Below are 26,549 nucleotides of genomic sequence, written 5' to 3'. Positions count from 1 at the left end.
CCCCCAAGTATAACACAATTGTATATATATAAAAAAAGTACCTGGCAAAAAAAATAAGTGAACACACAGGGCCCAGTAGCTCACACCTATAATCCTAGCATTTCTGAAGACTGCAGTGGGAGGACTACTTGAGGCCTGAAGTTTGAGACGAGCGTGAGCAACACAGCAAGACCTCATCTCTAAAAAAGTTTTAAAAAATTAGCTGAGGGTGGTGGCGCACACCTGTAGTCTCAGCTACTTGGTGGTATCTCTTGAGTCCAAGAAAGAAAGAGGAAAGGGAAGGGGAAAAGGCAGGAGAAGGGGAATGGAAAGGGGAAGGGGAAGGGGAAGGGAGGAAAAGACAGGACAGGACAGGACAGGACAAGACAGGAACAGAGAAAGGAGAGGGAGAGGAGAAAAAGGAGGGGAGGGGGAGAGACAGAGGAGAGGAGGAAAAAAAATGAAGAAAGGAAAAGGAAAGGAAAAGAAAAACGGGAGGGGAGGGGATGAACAGAAAGCTAGTATGGCTACAGTACTGTCAGAATATGTAGACTTTAAGTCAAAAGCATTATTAGGGGTGAAGAGGATCATTATAAAATAGTAAAAGAGTCTTCTCCAAAGCCACAAAATACTGCCCTCCCTTAGTATACAAGGGGGATTGGTTTCAGAGCTCCCGCATATACTCAGGTTCCACAGTCAGCCCTACTGAACCAACGTATATTAAATACTGGTCCTCCATATACACAGGTTTAGCATCCCATATTTTCAATCCGGGTTTTGTTGAAAAGCTTCATATAAGCAGGCATACAAAGTTCAAACTCATTTTGTTCCAGGGCCAACTGTACTTAAAGTAAAAATGGTTATATTCACAAGAAACTGACAAATTTCCTACAGGGGAAGATTTTAATATAACTCTCACACAAAATAATTAATAAGCATACAAAGACCAAGTATCCAACAATTAGATAATGAATTATTTTCTTGTTTTGTTTGTTTTTTTTTGAGACAGAGTCTCACTCTGTTGGCCAGGCTGGAGTGCAGTGGCACGATCTCAGCTCACTGCAACCTCCGTCTCCCAGGCTCAAGCAATTCTCCTGCCTCAGGCCCCGAGTAGCTGGGATTACAGACGTGTGCCACCACGCCCAGCTAATTTTTGTATTTTTAGTAGAGATGGGGTTTCACCATGTTGGCCAGGATGGTCACGAACTCCTGACTTCAGGTGATCCGCCCGCCTCAGCCTCCCAAAGTGCTGGGATTACAGGCATGAGCCACCAAGCCCGGCCAAATAAATTATTTTCAAACGCATGGAATATTTATAAAAGCTGATTAAAACCTGGCTAAATCTTGACCACATATCAGAACACAAAGCAAAAGTCTCAACAAATGCCAAAGAATTACTAAGATCCAGACAATATTACCTGATCATAGGGCAACTGAGTTAAAAACTGCTGAGAAAAAAATTTATATTTGGAAATATACAAAAAAAAATTTTAAACTCGTGAGTGAAATCAAATTATAAAATTACAAAATACTTACAATAATGAAATTACTACATATCAATATCCAGTGAAGATAAAAATACACGTGCATTACCTACACCCCAGTCATTTAATCCCTAGATATATACCTGAGAGAAACTCAACAAACATATTCAAGGAGACAGCAACAACCTTAAGGTCTATAAATAATGGCACAGTCAAACAAACAATGGAATAATGTACATAATGGAAACAACTATTGTCACATGTATCAACATGAATGAATCTCAAAATCATGACGCTGAGGGGAAAAAGCAAGCCACTAAATCACAGTAGATTGTACTGTGCTTAGATAAACCTTAAAAACAGTACAAACTCAGATATACTGTTTAGGGATTTGTATGCTTAACCCATTTTTTTCTTTTTTTCTTTTTTTTTTCTTTTGAGATGGAGTCTCACTCTGTCACCTAGGCTAGAGTGCAGTGGTGCGATCTCAGCTCACTGCAACTTCTGTCTCGCAGGTTCAAGTGATTCTCCTGCCTCAGCTTCCTGAGTCGCTGAGATTACAATCGCCTGCCATCACGACCGGCTAATTTTTGTATTTTTGTAGAGATGGGGTTTCATCATGTTGGCCAGGCTGGTCTCCAACTCCTGGCCTCAGGTGATCCGCCCGCCTCGGTCTCCCGAATTGCTGGGATTACAGGTGTGAGCCACAGCGCCGGGCCTTAAACCTTTTCAAAGCCCCCAAATATTAGCATAATTCAGAAGAGCAGTTACATCTTAGATTGAGGGAGGGTGGTGTGATGGTGAGAGGCACACAAAAATATCCAAAGATAGGTAATGTCCATTAACAGAAAATTGATCTTAAAATGCTCTACAGTGATTAAATGAATAAGGCTACAAGTATAATAGAAAAATCTCAAAAAGAATGTTGAGAGAGAAAAGCAAGCAAGCTACAGAAAGATATACATGGTATAATAATACTTATACAAAAATTTAAAATATGTTAAGAATACCATATATTGTTTATAGATACATGAATGGTAGTAATTACAAGATAAAAACATTCAAGGAAATAATATACCAGATTCAGGATAGTGATTACCTCTTTGAGGCCAAGGGATAAGGAGAAAAACGGGTCTTCTATCTTGTTTTGTAATTTTTTATTTCTTAAGCTGTTGGTAGGTATCTGAGTGTGATTATTGTCTATATTCTCTATATATTTTAAAAATCTAATGCTACTCTGTGAAATACAGATTACAGTTTATTACATCAATTCAGAGAAGTACAAGATTCTTATAACTTGACATAGCCTTCAAACCACAGGGAAGTGTTGCTATCATACTCTATAACTTCATCAGAATCACTACCTTTTGACATATTCTAAACGTAAGAATAGCTAGCATTTATGATGCATTTATTATGTGCCAGGCACTGAACTAAATATTTTATGTGTATAATGTATTTATGTTAGTCCTCAGGAAAACCCTAACAACGAAGGTATAAATAACATCATTTTAATGATAAAGAAATTGAGGTTCAGAAAGTTTAGGTAATTTGTTCCAAGTCAACAGCTAATAAGTAGCAAGGACAAGTCCATTTGACAACAAAGCCCATGGTCTTCAATCACAACCACAGGATGTGGCACTGTGATCACCAGGATGGGCCAAGGAAGAGACCTCCATGTCAAGCCCCCAGCCATTTCCAGCACCACTAGTGAGTGCAATGAATGTAGCCAGTTAGTAACTGCTAAGGTGATCAGTGCTCTACAGCCCCCACTGCTTCTTTTCTGTGTATTTATTTCTCCTAGCCACTTTCTCGTTCTTCCATGTTTTGACATTTTAAAATGGCTTATTATCTCAGTGTTATTTGCATAGCACCTTCAAGAAAAAGGTACTATATCAATGGAATAAAAATACTGCAATAATGATACTTCTTTTTTATGTCATGTCATCTCATTAGCTCTCCTATGTCAATAATCATTGTGTCCCTCCCATAACCATCTGTCTACCATTTAATTGGAAATGTTATATGACCCTGAAAGAACTGAAACTGAGTCATCACTGTACCATCTAGCACAATCCCCAATGCTTGGAGACAGATGCACACACAGAAACTCACTCACTCAGGCACAAGAGCCCTTTGAAGGTGAAGGATGTTGGTGTCTAAAGACAATTATTAATACCAGGTTCCACCCACACACTCTCCAGCCCAGGCTTGCCATGCTGCTTTGATGCTCAGGTACTTTCAAGTTTTCTTTTGTGAATTGGCAGTTCAAAAACTTCAGGTTTTCTTTCAGAAATCAGCAGTTGACACAGTGTACCTTCTTTTAACCCATACTCCTTCTATGCCTTTTCTACACCTGCACAGGGTGATGGTGTCATAACATCATCAGGCTAACATACAAACCCAACTTGCTGCTCACAAAGAGAGGAGTAGAAGCTCTATATATTCTCTGCTTGAATCTGAAAAAGCATCCAGGAATCACAGAATGTTACAACCAGTAATGACTTTAGAAATTCAGCTCAATCCTCTCATTTTACAGACAGAGAAAGCAAGAGCTGAGAAAATTACTATAATTCACCAGAAATTGAGTTGGGAGTTTTCTAACTTCCATGCCAAAGTCTGTGCAATACAAAGAGCTCTAGAGTGAGACCTGGATTCAAATCCTGACCTTGCTATTTACTGGGCATACAGCTAAAAGCAAATTGTTTAATCTTTTGGGGCCTTCTGTAAAACAAAGGGAGGTGGTTATTTAAACCTCTCAGGAAAATGTGGATTAAGTAAGATAATGTACATGAAGACCTAGCACATGAGTACTCAACAAATGACAGAATTAAAAAGAAAAGGTATTTTCCAAACTGAAAGAAAGGGGCACTAAGTAAGAGTTATCTTTTCGTTTTGGCCCTGATATTTGCATCACAGTTCTTATTCTCTTAGGCCTTTCTTTCTCAATCATCCAGCATTCAACTTCTGATTACTGCGAAAAAGAAAGAATCTCTCGGAAGTCTACTCCGAAAATGAAGGGCAACAGATTTATATTACATGTAAAGAAGTAAACAACAAAACATGAGGCACAGAGCCTGCCTCCCATCATTCTACACTGGAGAGCAGTGCAGATGAAAGGTCCAGAAACAGCCACTTCATCTGATTCAGACAAAGTAAAGGTCTGTTCCCTTGATGTATTGTATAATTCTCATATAAATGAGAAAACTAGAAATCTCCAAGCTTATCTACCTCTCTAAATGAGAAAAAAACTCAGGAATAACTAATTTTGTAAGTTAGTTAATGGTATATCCAAAGGTCTTAAACTTGTCCTTGAATAAAGTTGTGAGTCTGAGAGAGGTATACGTGAATAAAGCTTTTCCAAAGCAAACTGTTACTTGTAAAAACTGAGTTTAAAAACCTTTGCACTTTAATGGGATTACTGTTAAGAGTGAACACAGCCCAGATCTTGGCAACTTACCTTATTATCATCTAAAGGAAAAAACAATTTCTCAACAAAGATATGCTTGAATCCTTTAGTACGCAGAAATGGAATGTCTCCAGAAGATAAAGTGACCTAATGGTGCTAGCAAAGTCAAAATAACCAGTGAAGTCCCTGGGACTGGCTACTCACATACTCACTGGCATAGTTTTCTCCACTGTTTTCAGAATGATATTTCACACGTTAATCTTCTTACTACAAAATGCACCTAAAATACTGGAAGCACTGTGAAAGCACTTTGTCCTGTCCTGCTTCACAAGTCCATTAACGTGGGCAGTCTCTCTAGAACTACACCCTATCTAGCCACTATGCAATACTCATTTTGATATGCACATGCCCCATTGTTTATCTCTCAGATGTACAATGTCGATTAGGCAAGATGCTTAGATTCCCAACCCCACTTCTAGATTATTACAATAATATGTCTTTCAGAATGATTTCTTCAAAATATTTAAAAAGAATTTCGGTTATTTTGCTAAACTTTTTCTCTCACTGAAAACAAATTAATTCTTTCTAACCCTGTTCCATAACCTATTTTTTTTCCTCTTAGCAAGGTATCATGAATGTTTCTTCTTTGTAAAATATAAATGGGTGATCACTAATGAGTACATGGTCTCATTCATTCATAGATACATGAACTAAACCAATCCACTAGTGTTACACATTTTCATTTACCAACCTTTCACTATTATAAACAAGATTTCATTGAGTTTCCTTAAGTTATACAATAGAAGTAGATCAATTGGTAAGAGAGGACATACATTTTTAAAGCATTTGGTATGTATTACCAAATTCTCTTGGCACAGCACTCTGTGATTTCCCATAGCACAAGACTTACTATGGTATATAAGAATCATCTGTTCACTTGTCAGTCTCCTACATTATTCAGGATCCAGGACAAAAAATGGTTCTCAATAAACATTAACTGGATAAATAAGTGGCCAATGTTTTCCTGTAGAAAGTCCATCACTGGATTACATTTAAAAGTATTTATCAGTTGTTACTTTAAACCTTTCATAAACTGTTTTGTGTGTCTTTAAGGGTACTCTTAGCATCATGTGGGTCGGCATTTCTAAAAGATAAAGAGTTTAATACCTGTGAATTTCTATTTTCATAATCAGTAAGTAGAGATGAGAAATTCAACTGCATTTGTTCCAACTCACTCATTAAGACTACTTGGGATCACTAATAAGGCTTCTATCATTATTGCAAACACTAAAGCCAGGTATATAGGAAATCAAATTAGAAGTAGAAGAGGAACTAAGAGTTAAGCGCCTCCTATGAGTCAGGCACTCTGCCAGGGGCTTTGCATTCATTTTCTCATTTAGTCCTCAGAATAAACTGGGCAGTAGATGTCATCACCACATGTCAGCAGAGGACAGTGTGTATGGCAAGGTTGGGCAACCTGCTCCCTTCTTAACAAATGCTAGAGCTAGGTTTTGAGACTCAGCTTTATTTGACTCTAATGTTTGTGCTCTTCCCACTACAGCATGCACCACTGAAGCAACCACCTCCCAGTTCCCCAAAATGCAACAGCTCGCAGACTGCACCCAGTGCGCTGCTGGTTCGCACATTTCCATTCTCAGTCTCCAAACCCCATCTGACTACATATCACAGATTACAAATCCATGCATCCACCAGAAGCTTTAGTTTGGTATTTCGCACCATAAAATACTTCATGTTTCAAGTAGTCAAATTTTAAAAAACGGAAAAGGTTACCAGAGGTTTTGTTTCTCAACCCACTTAAAAATAAAAATTCATTTCCTATATCTCAAGAGTTTGGTTCATACAAGGCACTGTATAAAGGTCTCCTTTAACACAACAGGGTTCTGCTCACCATCCCCTCTCTGCCCAATTTATATCCATAATAGGCTACAGCTTCCGTTCATAGAAACATTTCTAGGTTTCTAAAGCTGCATTGTCCCCCACCCCCATCTCAACCACAAAACTTAAATAGCTTATTTTAAAAAGTTACAAAGCCATTAGGAGCCAGCCAATTCATAAATCAGACTTCTAGCCTTCTGATTAAAATCTCAATAAAATTCTGGTAGTTGGATGTTAATCTGGGTTAACAGCCTCAGCAAGAATAAACTGTTTAAACAGGAGTGAGCAAGAACCAATGTACTTACGGACTTGGTCACCTTATGCATATGTTGTAGCTTTAGGGGCAAACTGTGATCTATTGAATGTGGCTAAGTCTACTTAGGTGTCTTTTCATGAATAGTATCTTCTAGCTTCTTTAAAAAGCAAAGCAAAACACCTTTACCCTATCAGATTCTTACCCAACCTCTCATGGCCATTCCTTCTCTTTAAAAATCAGACTATCTTCTTTTTTAAAAAAATATTTTTATTAATTCTTGTTTTCTTTCAAAAATCATTTTTATTAATTGAAAAAAAATCAGACTCTCTTCACTGATCTCAGAATAGACAGACTGAATAACACTGCTCAGTTTTTGTGTGCTTCCTTCTTTTTTTAAAATTTAATTTGAGACAGGGTCTCGCTCTGTCACCCAGGCTGGAGTGCAGTGGCATACACATGGCTCACTGCAGCCTTGACTTCCTGGGCCCAAGTGATGCTCCCACTTTAGCCTCCTAAGTAGCTGGGACTACAGGTGTGTGCCACCACACCCAACTACCTTAAAAAAATTTTTTTTTTTTTGGTAGAGATGGAGCCTCACTATGTTGCCCAGGCTGGTCTTAAACTCCTGGGCTCAAGAGATCCTCCCACTTTGGTATCTCAAAGCACTGGGATTACAGGTGTAAGCCACCATGCCCAGCCTGTGTCCTTTCAAGTAAGTTAAAAATATATACATATAATACATACACATATACACACACACACACCCCTACATGTATATATATCCTCCTAATGATGATAAATGACTCCTATCCTATGTTCCCTATTTATGTCCATGAATCTGCAATTTGAGTAATACCTCAAAAAATAAAATAGACCTTGTCTTCTACCCTCCATCCCATCTCAAGACACGGTATCAACACTCACTTAAAAGAATAAAGTCAAAAGACAGGAATTATCTTGAACTTCATGTTCTCCCTTCTTAATTTTACATTCCCCAAATTACCATTCTAGTCATTTACAACTCCTAAATATCTCCTGAATCCACCTACTTCTCCATTACCACTGTAGTCTAAGCCATCATCATCTGTAAGATTCCTCTGATAGCATCTTTTTTATTTTGAGACAGTGTCTCACCCTGCCACTGAGGCTGGAGCGTAGTGGTGCAATCTCGGCTCACTGCAACCTTGGCATCCTGAGTTCAAGCCTCTTGGGTTCAAGTGATTCTCGTGCCTCAGCCTCCCGAACAGCTGGAACTACTGGTGTGCACCACATGTGGCTAATTTTTGTATTTTTAGTAGAGACAGGGTTTCGTCATGTTGGCCAGGCTAGTCTCGAACTTCCAGCCTCAAGCAATCTGCCTGCCTTGGCTTTCCAAAGTGCTGGGATTACAGGAATGAGACACCATGTCCAGACTCGATAACATCTTAATTGAAATCTTTGTGTCCTCTCTTGGCTCAGTGTAATCCACTCTTCACAGTGCAACCACAGTGATTGCACAAAAAAAAAAAAAAAAAAAAAAAAAAAATTGTAAGAAAACAAATTCTGATAACATCACCTCCCTGCCTAAACCCTTGAATGGCTTCTCACTGCCTTTACAACCAGATCCAGAATCCTAACCATGGCTTAGAACTTACAACTGGCTGCTGGCTATTTCTTCAGCCACATTTGATGCCACTGCTCCTCCTCTCCCTCTCCTTGCTTTAGCCATTCTCCAGCGGTCTTGGTTTTTCAGACACTCCGTGCTCTTTCTCAACAGGGAGTGCTATTTTTTTTCTTTTCTTTTCTTTTTTTCCCCCCAAAATGGAGTCTCGCTCTGTCGCCTAGGCTGGAGTACAGTGGCACGATCTTGGCTCACTGCAACCTCCGCCTCCCGGGTTCAAGCAATTCTCCTGCCTTGGCCTCCTGAGTAGCTGGGATTACAGGCATGCACCACCACACCCAGCTAGGTTTTGTACTTTTTAGTAGAGACAAGGTTTCATTATGTTGGCCAGGCTCAAACTCCTGACCTCAAATGATCTCCCTGCCTCAGCCTCGTGCCTGTAATCATGTTGGGATTACAGGCGTGAGTCACCACACCCGGCTGTCAACATGGAGTACTTTAGTCATGACATGTGGAAGATTTTTTATCCTCATATTCACCTTGGTAAATCCTACTCATATTTGAACTCTTAATATAAGCACTACTTCCTAAGGGAAGTCCTGAAGATTATCCATAGAAGGCACTTTATTAAATATTTGTTGGATAAATGAATGTCTTATTCACAGTGTGACTCAGCCCCTAGCAAAACGCCTGCCACATAATACACAATATACATTTCTTGAATTTAATGTATTGGATACTGATGAACACACAAAGTTGAAGAATATTAGTTCTCTTACAGACATTAATGGATTTTAAATTGCTACAAAATTTATTTATAGGAGGGAAGAGTGCTCCTACCTACAAAAGAAATATTAAGCACCCTGTCAATAAGTAGATGTTTGGATTTCATAAATTATCTCTGCACATATAAAAATTTCTTCCTTATTATTCATCATGGATAACTGGTCCTAACAGGACTTACAAGGTCTCTCAAGTCACTTCCTGCTTGCTTAGATTTAAACCACAGAGCTTAAGATTTTTACTTGAGGCAAATACAGGTAACATTAGACTGGCTCCCAAAAGCATATTCTCAAATGTGTCTTGCAAAAAACAGGCAACAAGAGAATATATGAAGCTGACAAAGCTTACTCTTTTCATCAGTTAAACTTACTTTATAATCTGGTTTATCACTGAAATTAAACATTCTCTAGATTCTTCACACCTATAGAGCCAACTACTCAGAGGTGTGAACTAGCAAAAAAAAAAAAAAATTATTTGGAGTAAGGCTTGTTTCTTATACAGCATTTATTGTGCAGACTATAGTTTTCCCTGTAACAGTGTTTCATATTCAATATTCATTTACAGGGCATAAATTAGCAATGTTAACATTACAGCAAATATCTAACAATTCATTAGTACTACAATAACATGTACATTTACATCATTTCAGTCTAACCACAAAATATGTCAATTTTTTTAAAACACAGGGAGAAGTTTTCTGAATATTGTGGCATTAATCTACCTCTAACAAAATATGCACTTTATGCTGTGTGTGCATATACACATACAGTTCAGCCATCAAAATTACTGATAGGGTTTGGCATATTGTGGAAAAACTGGGTAAAGCTGACAAAACAGGCAAGTTGGAGCCTAAAAACAAAACAAAAAACTTCGATTTGTTTATAGTTGACCCTTGGTATCATCTAAAGACTTCCCCTCAAGCCATTAGTCCTTAGTGTCATTCATGAATTACTCCAATGGCACAGAAGTGGCATGAACGTAATTGCTGGAGAGGCTGGAGGCTGGAATATTTTACCCCAGATCAAAGGCTTTAAATGTCCCATAAAGACTTCAATGACAACAGAATAGAAAAGTAGAAAAGCATTTGGGAATAAAGTAGCAAAAACAGCAGGTTACCACCCCTCTTTTTAGATCACTGATTATTTCTATAATTGTATCCACAGTCCTAATGCTACTAGCCTTTCATTTTACTGTGCAGATGTAACAGGAGAAAAGACAAAAGAATAACTCCCACTGGCACCTCTCTTTTGAGGGAGAGGATGGTGGTGGCACTGGGAAAAGCGTAGGTGGTGGGACTGGGTAGAGCGTAGGTGGGACTGCTCTTGCCCACCTACGCTCTTACAATCTGGTCCTATTCGTTCTTCCTTCCCTCTATCCACAAAGGCAGCTCCTGGCTTAATGAGCTATTCCTAACCCTAATTACTCCCTCAATATTTCCTGAGTATTTCTACTCAGTTCTCAGTCTTATCATCTCATACCAGGGTCACACACCACCAGTCTTCAGGTCTCCTTCATTTAAGCTCTGCTACTAAGCTGACCACTCCATCTGTTTCAGTAAATTCAACTTAGAGTGGTGATATTAACTTTTGAGACACATTTTCCCTTAAGATAAAACTTGTAAATGTTCAGCACAAATTCAAGCAATACAATATGCTATATTTTAAGAATGTCAGCTGGGCACAGTGGTGCACACCTATAGTCCCAGTGTATTAGTCCATTCTCATGCTGCTATGAAGAAATACCCAAGACTGGGTAACTTATAAAGAAAAGAGGTTTAATTGACTCACAGTTTCACATGGATGGGAAGGCCTCAGGAAACTTAGAATCATGGCGGAAGGGGAAGCAAACATGTCCTTCTACACAAGGTGGCAGGAGAGAAGCGCCAAGCAAAGGGGGAAAGTTCCTCATAAAGCCGTCAGATCTCATAGGAACTCACTCACTTTCACGAGAACGGCATGGGGGTAACTGCCCCCATGATTCAATTACCTCCCACCAGCATGACGTGGGGATTATGGCAATTAAAATTCAAGATGAGATTTGGGTGGGGACACAGTCAAACCATATCACCTGGCTACTAGAAAGGCTGAGGTAGGAGGACTGCTTGAGCCCAGGAATTCCAGGCCAGCCTAGGTAACATCTCAAAACTCCATCTCTAGGAGGGGAAAAAGAAGCAAAGAATGAATTGCCTTCTTGGCCAGGCACAGTGACTCACGCTTGTAATCCCAGCACTTTGGAAGGTCGAGGTGGGTGGATCAACTGAGGTCAGGAGTTTAAAACCAGCCTGGCCAATATAGTGAAACCCTATCTCTAATAAAACTACAAAAATTAGCCGGGCATGGTGGCATGCACCTATAATCCCAGCTACTCAGGAGGCTGAGGCATGAGAATTGCTTGAACCTGGGATGTGGAGGTTGCAGTAAGCCAAGACTGTACCACTGTGCTACAGCCTGGGAGACAGAGTGAGACTCTGTCTCCAAAAAAAAAAAAAAAATGAATTGCCTACTCAAAAGTGGTGAATGAGGGTGGGGGTGGGGGTGGGGGGAGCGAAGAGAGTCAATCTCTTTCCCAAAGAGTAAAAGACCAAGTAGTGGTTCAAACTTCTAAGATATATTTTTTTGAAGGATGAAATGATGGGCTTACTAATACTTTCTTCTTACATCTATTAAAGCATATCAGGGGGATGTTCAGAGAAGATGGCAATGATCTTCACAAGATTAGGGCTAATTTACTAATTTTTATCCAGTCAATCCAAGGTATCAGAATACACGATGTTTACATAATTCACAATTCCTAAAAGGTATCTATCTTCATGTAAAGGCTATCAACTACTGATACAAAAGCTTTCTCCACTAGTGAGAAAAGCTCCATGGACAATTAACCTACATATCCTCTGTCGCAGTATGATGTGTGTAACCAGACTGCCTGAGTTCAAATCCTGGCTCTATTTCTTAATAGCTGTGTAATCTTGGGCAAGTTACTTAACTTCTCTTGCTCTAGTTTTCTCCCCACAAATGAGAATAATAATACTATCTACCTAATAAAGTTATTTTGTAGATTAGATAATACATGTGGAAGTCTTAGAACGGTGCCTGACATATAAGTAAATCTTGAAGTAACTATGATTGCTATTTCTCTTCCGACTCCTTGTATGCAATTTAAAAAGTTGCTAGCTTGAGACTAAGGCAATGAAATTAATTTCTCTGGTGTGAATTACAGCGAAGTCTTTGGCTTCATTAACAATGTACACTAACAAGCCAATCCTGGGGATACAAATACAAAAGTTTTCAGAGACCAGGTGAGTATCATAAATGTGTGAAGTTAGGGAGCCTAATACAAAAGGGAGTGCTAGTTACTGTGGCTAACTGGCAAGTGTAAGTCTCACCTAAAGGCATGTGATTTCAAATGTAAAACAAAAATTAAAACCTCCAAATACAAGATATCTGTGCTTTGAAAGCCAAAATGTAAGACCCTTGATTTAAACAGAGACAAATGCACTTCTTATATAAAAGTTTTGAAAACTGCATTATTGATTCTGCCTATCAGTAAAGAAATGACTGATCAGATATATGTGAAATCAATGTAAGAACAAACAGGAAAGTTTAGAGGTATAATACAAAGAATCAGACAGACCTGTATGAATCGTGCCTAAGCTACTTAGAAACTGCATGACCATAAGAAAGTTACTTAACTTTATTTCAGTTTCCTCAACTGCAAAAATGTTAAAACCTACTGTGTAGGATTGTTGTGAGGATAGCAGATAATGCAGGTGCCCCTCATAAAACAAGCATTGAATTTTTTTTTTTTTGAGATGGAATCTCACTCTGTCATCCAGGCTGGAATGCAGTGGCATGATCTTGGCTCAATGCAAGCCCCGCCTCCTAGGTTCACACCATTCTCCTGCCTCAGTCTCCCAAGTAGCTGGGACTACAGGTGCCCGCCACCACACCCAACTAATTTTTTTGTATTTTTAGTAGAGACGGGGTTTCACCGTGCTACCCAGGATGGTCTCGATCTCCTGATCTCGTGATCCACCCACCTCGGCCTCCCAAAGTGCTGGGATTACAGGAGTGAGCCACTGTGCCCGGCCTGAATGTATTTTTTAACGACTCATAAAAAAATGTTGGGGCCAGGCATGGTGGCTCATGCCTGTAATCCTAGCACTCTGGGGGACTGAGGTGGGCAAAGAGCTTGAGCTCAGGAGTTCAAGACCATCCTGGACAACATAGCAAAACCCTGTCTCTACATAAAATACAAAAATTGGCCAGGCGTAATGGTGCGCGCCTGTAGTCCCAGCTACTCAGGAAGCTGAGGTGGGAGGATCACCTGAGCCCAGGGAGGGTGAGGCTGCAGTGAGCCATGATTGTACCAGTGCACCCCAGTCTGGACAACAGAGTGAGACCCTGTCTCAAAAATAAACAAACAAATAAACCCACAAACACAAAAGTAAAAAAAACCAAAAAACAAAAAAACAAAAAAAAACACCCAGGTCTAGAAAAGATCTTCTTAAGCTAGGGTTCTTATTATCAGTCAGCTTAGGCTAATTTACCTGCAAAAACAAATGACCCTAAAATCTACAGGCTTTATAACAATGGTTTGTTTTGATCACATTATAGGTCTACTGAGGGTAGGCAGCAGCTCTGCTCCATGTATCTTCATTCCAGGAACCCAGAATGAAGGAGTGGCCCTAAATGGAATACCGCTGGTATCACTGCAAAGGGAAAAGAGAAACGGAAACACCTAACAGCTCTTAACGTTTCTGGTCATAAAAGCCAAATAAACTTTTCATTAGCATTTTATTGGCTAAAATAAGTCACATAGCTCAGCCTGATGATCAGGACAGGGAAGTATGAGCATCACACTGGGAGGGGCACCAAATATGTGGAGACAATAATCTGGGATACATAATGTGTGTGCACAGAAAACTTTTGCATATAATTTTGAGTAATCTTATTAAATTACATGCAATATTGTATATGTATATAGGCACATTTTCCCTCTCAGATAAAGGAATAAAGATACTATATTCTGCAAAGCATCACAGATCACAGACCAAAAGGGCCAAAGAAAAAGTCACATTGGGTTTGAAAGAAGTAATATTTCTTTTTTGCTTTTTCTTTTTTTTTGGAGGCAGAGTCTCCCTCTGTTGCCCAGGCTGGAGTGCAGTGGTGCGATCTTGGCTCATTGCAACCTCCGCCGCCTGTGTTCAAGTGATTCTCCTGCCTCAGTCTCCTGAGCAGCTGCGATTACAAGCGTGCATCACCATCCAGCTAATTTTTGTATTTTTAGTAGAGATGGGGTTTCCATCTCTACTAATGTTGGCCAGGCTGGTCTTGAACTCCTGACTTCAAGTGATCCATATGTCTCCCAAAGTGCTGGGATTACAGGGATGAGCCACCTGGCCAGAAGTCATATTTCAAACATACAGCCATTACTAATTATAATACTAGATCAGTACACTTTAGTTCTAACTCTGATTTTCCCAGCTGCTGATTACTAGACAATGTGGGCTGGAGATATCAACTAACTTTCTACCAGGCTGTACTAAATTCTGTAATAGTCTTAATAAAAACCTGAATGTATGAATGCCATAAAACCATATTAAGCAGATACTGGCTTATTGAAAAGAAAGTTTTGTCTGAAACAACTGTATTTCCAAGCAACTAAAATCCCTGTTCTTCATAAAATACCAGATAATCCGACCCTAACTCAAAATTTTGTGTTTTAAATTAATAGGACCACGATATGTTGGTTTTATCTTTTACTGATTACAAGTCAGGCTCATTTCTGATTCTCAAATGGACACTGGTTACTAAGTCAATGTATTAAATTTTTTATTTATAGCTGCCTATCAAACAGAGAAAACAAATTATTACAAAGTCCTTCTTAGGAATGAACTGCCTCATACCTAGTTAATCCAAACCGGTTTGTCTAAATGTCACTTAAGACAAGTGAAATTTGGTATAACTAACACATTTTTTAAATATTTTTCATTTGGGAATATGCTTTTTACTTCACTTGCAAGCATGGGTAAGTATGTATTGAATGGAATAGAGGAAGAGGTAGAAGTTATCCATTCTGAAATTATCTTTCAAATATTTAATAGCATGTGATATAGGTAAATTTCTTCAAATAGCACTAAACAAATTAAATGATTGTGTTCCATGTAGGTAACAACTCCCATTATCTCTTACTCTTATTCTATGCGGCTCAATAGGAAGTCTTACAGATCAAAAATCCTTTATAATTTTCTCATTTAGGCAATTTATTAGGCTTAGATCTTACATTAGTCTGAGAGATGGTGCTTACCATTAATTCAGACAAATGGGCAAAAGGAAAATGAGATACATTTTAGTCATCATCACCGGAACTTACTTTTCATATATAATGCCCTTGGCTTCTATAATGAGAGATGTTATAAGAAAAAGCCATGTAAAAAACACTTTTTGAAGAGCTGTTACTGAGAACACTGTTCACTACTCTTCTCGCTAACCACTTTAGAGTTCATAACACAATGATCTCTAAACTGCTTATAAAGTATTTCCATTTTTGCTTTGATCCCTAGGAAGCTCAGATTTCAATCTGCACTGTCTTTAATGATTATACAGATGTTTATATGGATTTCTGTGTTCAAATTCCTTATCTTGGTCTTACTACTCAATCTGTATTTTCCCTTTGTCCTGATACCAACATTTAAAAAGAAAAAACTATTGTAATCTACATATATTTTTTACTAAACTACTCTTATTAGAAATAGGTAGTGTTAAATAAAATACCATAATCTTACCTTTTAAGTGGGAGATTTCATAAAGATAAATATTTGAGATAATATATATTTATATCTGTATCAATATTTAAGTGAAGGCTACTGATCCAAAGGAAGAAAAATTGCTAGAAAAATATATATGAAATTAGAAACAAAATTTTACATGAACTGCATTAGAATTCCTATATAAGGAACTATGATTAGATTCTTATTTCATTTTATCTTTCAAGGTAAAGAATGCATGCATAAGAAATATCAATTAATGTATCAGAATTTCTAGAGAGGAATGGCTGGGCACTGTGGCTCAAGCCTGCAATCCCAGCACTTTGGGAGGCCAAGCTGGGTGGATCACTTGAGGTCAGCAGTTCGAGACCAGCCTGGGCAATATGGCAAAATCCCCATCTCTACTAAAAATACAAAAATCAGCCAGGCGTAGTGGCACGCACCTGTAATCACAAGTACTTGGGAGGCCAAAGCAGGAGAACTGCTTAAACCCAGGAGGCGGAGGTTGCAGTGAGCCAAGATCGCGCCACTGCACTCCAGTCTGGGCGAAAGAGATTCCATCTCAATAAATAAATAAATACATGAAAGAATTTCTACATGGGGAGATAACAGCTATAACTAAACGGATTTTAAGGCAAGACATGCCAAGTCTAAAATAGGAGGAGTTGAAAAACCATAGACAAACAAAAATCAACAGAAGATGCTTAGGAGGCTAGCTACAATATTACAAAAGCAGTACAATTTCCTTAACACTTTATACTTCAATTGTCTCACCAGAAATCATACACATCTAAAAAGACTGGCTCAAAAAAGAAACAGTAATTACTTTTGCATCTTCTCATGTACTTTTATCAAGAGCAAAAACATCTTCCGCACAACCAGCCCCCAAAACTCCCATTTCATGAAAGTGATTTACCACTTCGCTTAGCTCTGTATGTGAATAACACTGTAGTGCAAACTCAAGGGAAAAAACTAGCATGTCAAGAAAGGCTGCAGCACATTCCCAATTTCTCTTTTAATATTGTGTTTATCAATCTGATAGATGTTAAATTCCATTCACCATTTTTCCTAGAAACGAAAACTAAAACTAAGAGTGACAAGGAAAATTACCATCTCTGCAGCAAAGTTCTTGCTGAGACATTAAAGATGCCTAGTGAAGAATGAACTGTGGCTCTAGCACTCAGGAGCTCAAGTTCTGCAAGATGGCCAAAGGACCAATTTTATTCATTTCAGATAGACTAAAAATGTTAACCTGCCAATCTAAAAAAAAGTAAGAGTGTTAACTAGACTTACTTTCAACCAAATTAAAATCCAGCAATAAGTTTTTTAAATTAAATAAATCTTCTCCATTAACTAGTCATGGCCAGAAATAAATGCACCAAAGACAGTAATTAGTGCACTGCTATGGGTGTAAAGAAAAGGGTGAAAAGGATCAGTTTAAGGGAGGAAAAAAACCACCAAAATTAGCTTATACTAGTTGTGACGGTATTCAGAAGGACAGACTAAAGACTTTGGAATGGCTTTTAATTGGATTAGTTTTTGTTGAGATGGCCACAATTACGTATACAAGAGAAGCTGTTATTTTTGACTGTTTGCCCTGACAGACCTTGTCCCAGAATCTTTATTTTTTATTATGTCATTTAAAAATAGTTTCACAGAATATACTCATGTAATTTTGTAGCTGAAGGGCTTTGAGAAATGAGCTACTTGGGCTGGGCATAGGGGCTCACACCTGTAATCCCAGCACTTCGGGAGGTCAAGGTGGGAGGATTACCTGAGGCCAGGAGTTTGAGAGCAGCCTGAGCAACAGTGAGACTTTGTCTCTAAATAAATAAATAAATAAATAAATAAATAAATAAATAAATAAGCAAGCAAGCAATCTGGGTGTGGTGACATGAGCCTGCACCTTTAGTCTTAGCTACTCAGGAGACTGAGGCAGGAGGAGTCCTTGGACCCTGGAGATCAAGGCTGTGGTGAGCCAAGATCATGCCACTGCACTCCAGGTAGCTGACAGAGCAAGACCCTGTTGTAAGGGGAAGAGTGAGAGAGGGAAAGGAGGAGAGGAAGGTGAAGGGGAAGAGGGGAAGGAGGAGGAGGGGAGAAAAGAAGAGAGGGGAGAAAAGGGGAGAGGGAGGGAGGAAGGGAGGAAGAAAAGAAGTGAAAAGAAAAAGGGGGGAGGGGAGAGAAGAGAAGGGGAGGGGAGGGGAGAGAAGAAAAGGGGAGGGAAGAGGAGAGAAGTGGAGAGGAGGGAAGAGGAGGGGAGGAGAGAGAAGAGAAGAGGCAAAAATCTACTACAATTTTTTTTTTTTAAATCTAAAATCAAGGTCAATGGTATTACCAGCATTTTAAAGAAACAGAATAGAGGGCTGGGCACAGTGGCTCACAGGGTGGCAGCAGAAAGGGGAAAGGGAGAGAGGGAGGGAGGAAGAAGGAAAAGACAAGACTAGACTAGACAAGTCAAGAGAAACAACAGAAAAGGAAATATCAGCATGCAGTACACGTAAGGGAAGAGACCACCCCTCATACAGCCTTATGCCCAATTTCTGTCTCCAAAGAAAGAAGAAGTTAAAAACTAAAAGGCAGAAATGAAATCCACAGGCAGACAGCCCGGTGCCACACCCTGGGCCTGGCAGTTAAAGATTGACCCCTGACCTAATCAGTTATGTTATCTATAGATTACAGACATTGTGTAGAAAAGCACTGTGAAAATCCCTATCTTGTTTTGTTCCTATCTAATTACCAGTGCATGCAGCCCCCAGTCACGTACCCCCTGCTCGCTCAATCCATCACGACCCTCTCACACGCACCCCCTTGGAGCTGTGAGCCCTTAAAAGGGACAGGAATTGCTCACTCAGAGAGCTCGGTTCTTGAGACGGGTCTTGCCGATGCTCCCGGCAGGATAAACCGCTTCCTTCTTTAACTCTGTGTCTGAGGGGTTTTGTCTGCTGCTTGTCCTGCTACACACATAGTAAGGTTAAACTGTCTCTTATAAAACTTTTGACTTTGTAATATATATTTATTATGCACACATACGTGTATATTAGATCACAATGGAAAATATATTTCTTAATGGAAGCTGTAGTCAAAAAGATTATAATACCAATGATCTAACACATTATTTTTTTATCTGAGCAAAGTGAGGCACAGAAGGGAAGCTACCAACCTGTCCTGGGCATCCTTGGCAGGAGCTCAAGTGAGAAACATACAGAAATGTTTAATCTGAAAAGGGAAACGTCCTCACCATGAATGCTAATCTATGACTTTCCCAAGTAGGTTTTTATTACTTAATATAAATGATCTATTCTGTTAACCATCTATTCTTAAAAATACACCCTATAAATCTAGTTCAACCATTCAGATAGTTGTGAACTACTAGTCCTGAATGGCACTGAAAACATACTCTTCTTTTTCATACCTTCCTTTCTTGCATATGTTTCTTGTTAGAGCCAATAATGACAAAATTTCCTTAAAAAGATTCTGCTTTTTAAGGAGCTTGACCAGGCATAGTGGCTCATGTTTGCAATCCCAGCACTTTGGGAGGCTGAGGCGGGTGGATCACTTGAGCTCAGGAGTACAAAATCAGCCTGGTCAACACGGCAAAACCCCATCTCTACTAAAAATACAAAGATTAGCTGGGCGTGGTGGTGGATGCCTATAATCCCAGCTACTCAGGAGGCTGAGGCAGGAGAATTGCTTGAACCCAGGAGGTGGAGGTTGCAGTGAGCTGAGATAGTGCCACTGCACTCCAGCCTGAGTGACAAGAGCAAAATTCCATCTCAAAAAAAAAAAAAAAAAAAAAAAAAGCTCAAGAAGGAGTTACATGTTACATGCATACTTTCCCCCTCCCCCAAACTGGTCAAAAGTGTGATTTACTTAGTCCATGCATTATTTGAAATGTGTAACCTTTTTAATGCAGCAAATTCTATTTTAAGAAAATCATTTTAAGGAAAACAAAACAAGTACAAAAGATATATATTAGGCCAGGCAGTGGCTCACACCTGTAATCCTAGCACTTTCGGAGGCTGAGGGCAGATCACCTGTGGCCAGGAGTTCGAGACCAGCCTGGCCAACAAGGCGAAACCCTGTCTCTACTTTTAAAAAAAAAAAAGCCATGTCCAGTCATATGTACACTTACAGTCCCAGCTACTTGGGAGGCTGAGGCACAAGAATCACTTCTACCTGGGAGGCAGAGGCTGCTGTGAGGCGAGATTGCATCACTATACCCCAGCCTGGACAACAGTAGCCCAGAGCGAGACTCTGCCTCAAAAAAAAAAAAAAAGGAAAGTATATAAAAAAATCAGTGGTGACATCACAAAACAGAAATCAGTTTGAAGGGATGCCCAGGAGCCAAATCTGGGACAATGTAAGCGTCAATAATAGTAATAACAATATAAATTAGTAATGGATAACTTACTAAATAAAATACACATCCATGGATTTATGATGATATAATTTAAGAATGGGCGAGACGGAAAAACTCTTACAGTGGAAAGCAAACTAATAAACACAGAAGAAATTATGCAGTTAACAAAAGTCATCAATAGATGCTAAAAAACTACTGAGTGAAATTTTCATGAAGGACATTTATATAGTCTCAAAGTATCTTCCACAATTACTTATTAATTAGTAAGGGAATGTAGGAATTTTATAGTGGAGAGACATGAGGACACTACCTTAATCACATGCTTCCTGATACTGTGCACTACAGACACATATTACTTTTGTGATACTGCTCCCTAAAATGCATAATTTCAATCTAATCATGAGGAAACATCAAACACAAACTGAGGGACATTCTATAAAATAACTGGCCTGTACCCCTTACTAATATCAAAGGTCAAGAAAAACAATAACAGGCTAAGGGACTGTAACACAGTAAAGGTGACTAAGGAGACATAACTAAATGCCAGAAATGAATTAGACCTTGATGGCAGGGGCAGGGGCACAGGGGGCAGTAGGGAATAGTTATCTTTAAAAAGGATATAACTGAGACAAGTGATGAAATTTGAATATAGACTGTGGATCAGATAATAGAAGTGTGTCAATATTAGATTTCCTAATTTTGATAATTGTACTGTGGTTAAATTAAGAGAATGTCCTTGTTCTCAGTATACATGAAAATATTCAAGGATTAAAAGGCATGATGTCTTCAACTTATGCTCAAATGGTTCAGAAAAATATGCACGTGGGGGGGTGTGTGTGTACATACAAACATACATAAATACATACATACATACAGAATGATAAAATAAATGGGGCAAAACATAAACAACTCCTGAATCTGCATAAAGGATATACTAGAGATTTTGTATTAGTTTTTGCTGCTTTTCTATATATGTTTGAAATTGTATCAAAATTAAAAGATTTATGCTTTTTTGCAGTGAGCTGAGATCCGGCCACTGCACTCCTGTCTGGGCGACAGAGCGAGACTCCGTCTCGGAAAAAAAAAAAAAGATTTATGCTTTTAAATGTTGTACTTCATGTAAAAACTGAAGTTTTAAAAAGATATGTACATGGAAGCAACTGAAGTGTCCACTGACACATGAATATATAAACAAAATGTAGTATATACATGCAACAGGATGTTATGCAGTCTTAAAAAAGAAGGAAATTCTGTGACATGCTAGAATATGAATGAACTTTAAGAATATTAAGTGAAACAAGCCAGTCACAAAAAGACAAATACTGAGCTGTACAGTTAAGCATTGTTAAAATAGTACTTTTATGTTAAGTGAATTTTACCACAATTTAAAAGTTTGAAAAATATATAATGAATTTTAAAATTTCTTTAAAGATGCGTATGCAAGAATAGTCACTACAACCTTTTCTGTAAGTATTAACAACCAGAATGTCCTTTAAGAGCTGAGGCGGGTATCTATCTATGTATAGACAATGAGAAAAAGTAGAAAACACAGGCTTATAAAGTACTATGTTTTATATACTGACTGTACAAAAATAAAGGTTTTTCGTTTTTTTTTTTTTTCTAGCTTTTAATCCATTTCTCTCCCCAATGTCTCAAGAGATGCATAAGTTTAAGAGTAATAATATTCAGGTGGGAGAATGAGGAAGGATAATATTTTTTTCTAAACAATAGTCAGCTTTCTTTTACAGTAACTATGTATTTTAAAAATATTAAAAACAAAGCACAGAAAACATTACTAATAACCATTTGGTCCACCATTCAGAATTTATTTTAATATCAGTCATATTTGCGTTATGCATATGTATGCATATAAATTTTTTAAGTATTATTAATAAAGCTACAGTTCTCCTCCCTAGTGTTGTTCTGCTCTGTAAACACAACCAATATGATGACTTTGGAATGTCTCCTTGTAGACCACATACTTGTATTATCCATGCACTATAGAGTACTGATTTTTAAAATTTACGTAAATTGTACTGTGCTGCATGTCTTACTCTATAACTAGCTTTTCCTCAATGCTAGTTTTTATGTATATCCATGCTGACACATATGCATCTAATTTATGCATTTTATCTTCTGACTACTACTCTATCTTATGAATATATTATACTCCTCTTGTGTCTTCTTCTGAGGCAAATCCTTGGGAAAATTGTAAATCCTTGACAAACCTAGAATACAAATGTGTATAGAAAAGGTTAAAGAGGAAGAAAGTGGCCAATTAGGTCATTCCATGACCTTAGGTATGTTTTAAAGTTGGCTAAGAACAATCTTCATGTTGCTAAATATCATTGACATGAGACGAAACACTGAGATTCTATACACCCTCAGATCATCTCATTCTTTCCGAAGAATATTTATGATGCTGTAAGATTGTCCTTTAGTAATTAAGTAGATTTTAAGAGCAATAAGATATACCGTGTAGAAGTAACACCCCATACCTTTTTAAATTTTATTAACAAAACACAAAGAAATACTGAGAAGAGATAACTGGCAAACTCCTTTAGGCCAAGGTTTCTCAAACTTGAGAAATTTTGGAACACTAACAATATAGTGTGGTCATCCCAGATTGAGAAATGTGGTCTAGGTTTTATTTCCAACCTATCTGATATTTAAACCAAAACAAAACCTGTTTACTTCAACCCCCACAGTTTTACATCTCAAAAGCAAAAGGGCCAGATCCCAGGTAGCTTGAGCTTCAAATGAACCAGGTTTCAGGATGGGATCTAACAGCTTCTCAGAGATAGTGCTGCCCCAAGCAGCTGATATGATAGAGATTCAGCTCCTTTTTGGTATGGCTTGCTTTCAAAGATCTCTGCATCTAGAATGACATCTAAGCATCTGAAGACTAACGTTATTTGGTAAAGACAAATGACTATGAAAGTCTACGGATCATGAAAAGGTACAGGTGACAATTCTGAAACTTCCATCTCATGCCAGAAACTTTTTATTCTTTCTCTCTCTTAAAAAAATAAAATAAAGCACCAGGGTGGGAGAAATGACTTTCATTCTCCTATATGAATGTCTTTAAAGACCCTGCCTCAGAATATCCTCCTGGGGGTCTAAGGTGAACTCTGCCATTTAAAAATATCTCATTTTATAAACAATGTATCATGTACAGTACTTCCAAACCCAATTAAAAGGTACGTACATTTGTTTCAGTTTTAGTTGCTAAGATTCATTTAAGGCTCACGTATTTTTAAATATCTATATGAAATAAAAAGTCAGAATCCTTTTCATAAAGAGCTAATCGACCACCATGCTAAGCAGAATCTCCTCTTTAACCACAATCAAAAGGCTGCACTGCATCTATCATCTCTGCCTTTACCACAGAGGAGGAAGCAAAATGTATCAACAACATGCTAGCGGGTAACAAACCTTTCTAACAGAGCTATTTCTACTTTTAGGATCTTCAATATCTCAATGGCTAAGAGAAGGACAGGATAAGATACAAAAGACTAGAGGCCTCGGGCCAGCTGATTAATCCCTGAAGACTAACTGGCTTGGCTGCAGAGCAGCCCTGGAGGTCCTACATGTGGACTGCCACGAAGGAGCTGAGTGTGGCTTTAATGCTTTTACCCTCCAATCTCTCTGTTCTCTGGCTAATTAGCTCATGTTCTTCTTCCACACAACCCCCTCATATATAATACATATTAAGATCATGTGAAGGAAAAGTCACTCCCTGCAAGAAAGGATTAAAAATCTGCAGCCTGAAAAATTAATCTTTGATTCATACAACTTTGCAGTAAACATTCAGGAATATGATGGGGCTATCAATTATTTTTACTTGGTGAAGAGACAACCACTTGGCTGTTCTCCAGAACAGTGCATAACCCACACACCTACCCTTTGTTAGAATGACAAAGGTGGGCCTTTTGAAAGGGTCCAAGAAGTCTTCAGCCCAATTAAGGAGTTAGTCGTGGATGGGCACCCTTTGTGTGGCCCCATCCCAATGGAAGTGCTGCTTGTGTCTCTTACTCTGAGAATGAATAAGTTGTTTCCTTTATCTACATTAAAGCATGTATACCTTTTACCTGTTAGCTGAGGCTTTTCAATCAATTAATGCTTTTCAGTCACCCAAGTTCACAGGCAATCTGGATTACAGAAAAATTTTTATCAAGAAGTTACATACACATCTACCTCTGAAATGGTGATGAACTGGTAATTAAAATGCTTGTTAAATTAGCAGTTATACTTCTCTTAAAACCAAAACTCTGATCTGAATTTACAACTCAACTACCCTTTCCAGAAATTCTATTCTGTTGAACTGCAGATTGCTAGCTTGTATCAGACATCAGGGAGACAACAAGAGGGCTACATCACGAATTGGTTATCACTCAGATAACACTAAAAATATTTCCTACTGATGGCCTGTTATTTTATGTTGTGTGTGCTTACCCATTCATTATACCTTACAAACCTTTAAGAGGTTCTAAGGTAGACACGGCCAAGGGACACCTATTCTCTATTCACTAAAAGATTGAGTAGCTCAAAGAATGTGTTGAGTCGGCAGGATATATGACTAGAGTTTAGATCCTATTTAGAACAACCTGACATTTTTACAAACTCTGAAGCAACTTGGTGTGTTACATACAACACGCAGAACTAAATGAAAAAGTGTTGATATATAAGATAAACTCTGATTTTACAGTTTCTGAATATCTCTTCAGATGGTTTACCTTTTAAAATAGGTATTTAAGAGTGGCCATGGTGGCTCATGTCTGTAATACCAGCACTTTGGGAGGCCGAGGCAGGAGGATTGCTTCAGACCAGGGGTTTGAGACCAGCCTGGAAAACATAGTAAGACCCTGTTTCTATTAAAATTTTTGAAAGAAAAAGATTTTTAATAAAAAAAAAATGCTCATATATTTAGTATTTACATGTTAAAGCATGCTTGCCAACTTAGTTTCTGAAGTCTCTATTTCTTTGTGGATTATTTTTATAATCTCTTATTGATAATCTCTACTTGATGAGTCTGTAATCAAACCTCTTTTATATTTATTTATAATTACATTAATTTTGAAATGTATTTATAGTTCAAAGTCTAGGTCTAAATCCAACATCTGGGTCCCCTCAAAGGCAGTTTCTGTTTTCTGCTTTTATCCCCAGTAGACGGTCACACTTTCTAGCTTTTCTGCATGAAGTTTTGTTGAAAACTGGACATTTTAGATAATATAACCAACTCTTGTTATGCACCCTCTATCCTCCTATCCTACCCCTGTTCTGGTGTTGCTTGTTGTTCGTTTAGTGGCTTGGCTGGACTAATTTTGTGAAGTCTATTTACCCTGCAGTATACAGCTTCTGATGTCCCTGTTCAGATTTTTTTCCTTGTTTTTATCTTTCAGCCTGGCTTCCTAGGGGTCACCCCTGGGTTCACATAAACTTCTTACTGGTCAAAGACAGTCCTTAAGCTTCCTTAGCCAGTTAGATTTTCACCCTTTACTAATGAAAGTGTATGGGGCTTGGAAACTGCTATCACATTTCAGGAAATATATTATTCTGTCCTGTCTTTAGCCAGGGAGAACAGACTCAAGAGTCTGCGGGAGAGGGGATCCTGAATTCTTGGCTGCACTCTCCTGGAGTAGACTTTCCATAACATGGAGCTGGGAGAGGTAATGGATGGGAGCTGGTTGTGGCTCAAATGCCACAGGGTCTCCGGTTCTCACCGAGATTTAGTAGACTTTCTTGAAAGTATTTCTCCATTTGCTGTGTGCCCTTAGGACAATTTCCAGAGGCTTTAAATGTTTGCTTTAAATAACTTTAACTAAAAGGTTTTTTCACCTAGGAGAGGGTCAACCAAGCTCCACACACCAGTCTAGAAATTCTCACCCTAAACAATTTATAGAAAATTAAAACATGGATATGAGATAGAATCTGCACCTTTCCTAGATTAGTGGTATTTGCTGAGTTCTTGAATGACTCAATACTGCTTATATAACAGTTCATACTACAGAAA

The 26,549-nt window shown here is 38.4% G+C and overlaps 1 protein-coding gene across 2 annotated transcripts in view; it reads right to left on the bottom strand.

Annotated features, from left to right (window-relative positions):
* The window catches only part of ZFAND3 (zinc finger AN1-type containing 3), a 329,450-nt gene that overhangs the window by 92,780 nt on the left and 210,121 nt on the right, over positions 1 to 26,549 (bottom strand). The gene's annotated exons all lie outside the window — the stretch shown is intronic.

Source organism: Theropithecus gelada, chromosome 4 (assembly GCF_003255815.1).
Source record: "Theropithecus gelada isolate Dixy chromosome 4, Tgel_1.0, whole genome shotgun sequence".
In the NCBI taxonomy this organism is placed as follows: domain Eukaryota; kingdom Metazoa; phylum Chordata; class Mammalia; order Primates; family Cercopithecidae; genus Theropithecus; species Theropithecus gelada.
Note: the sequence above shows the minus strand (reverse complement) of the source record. Positions and strands in the feature narration are given on the sequence as shown.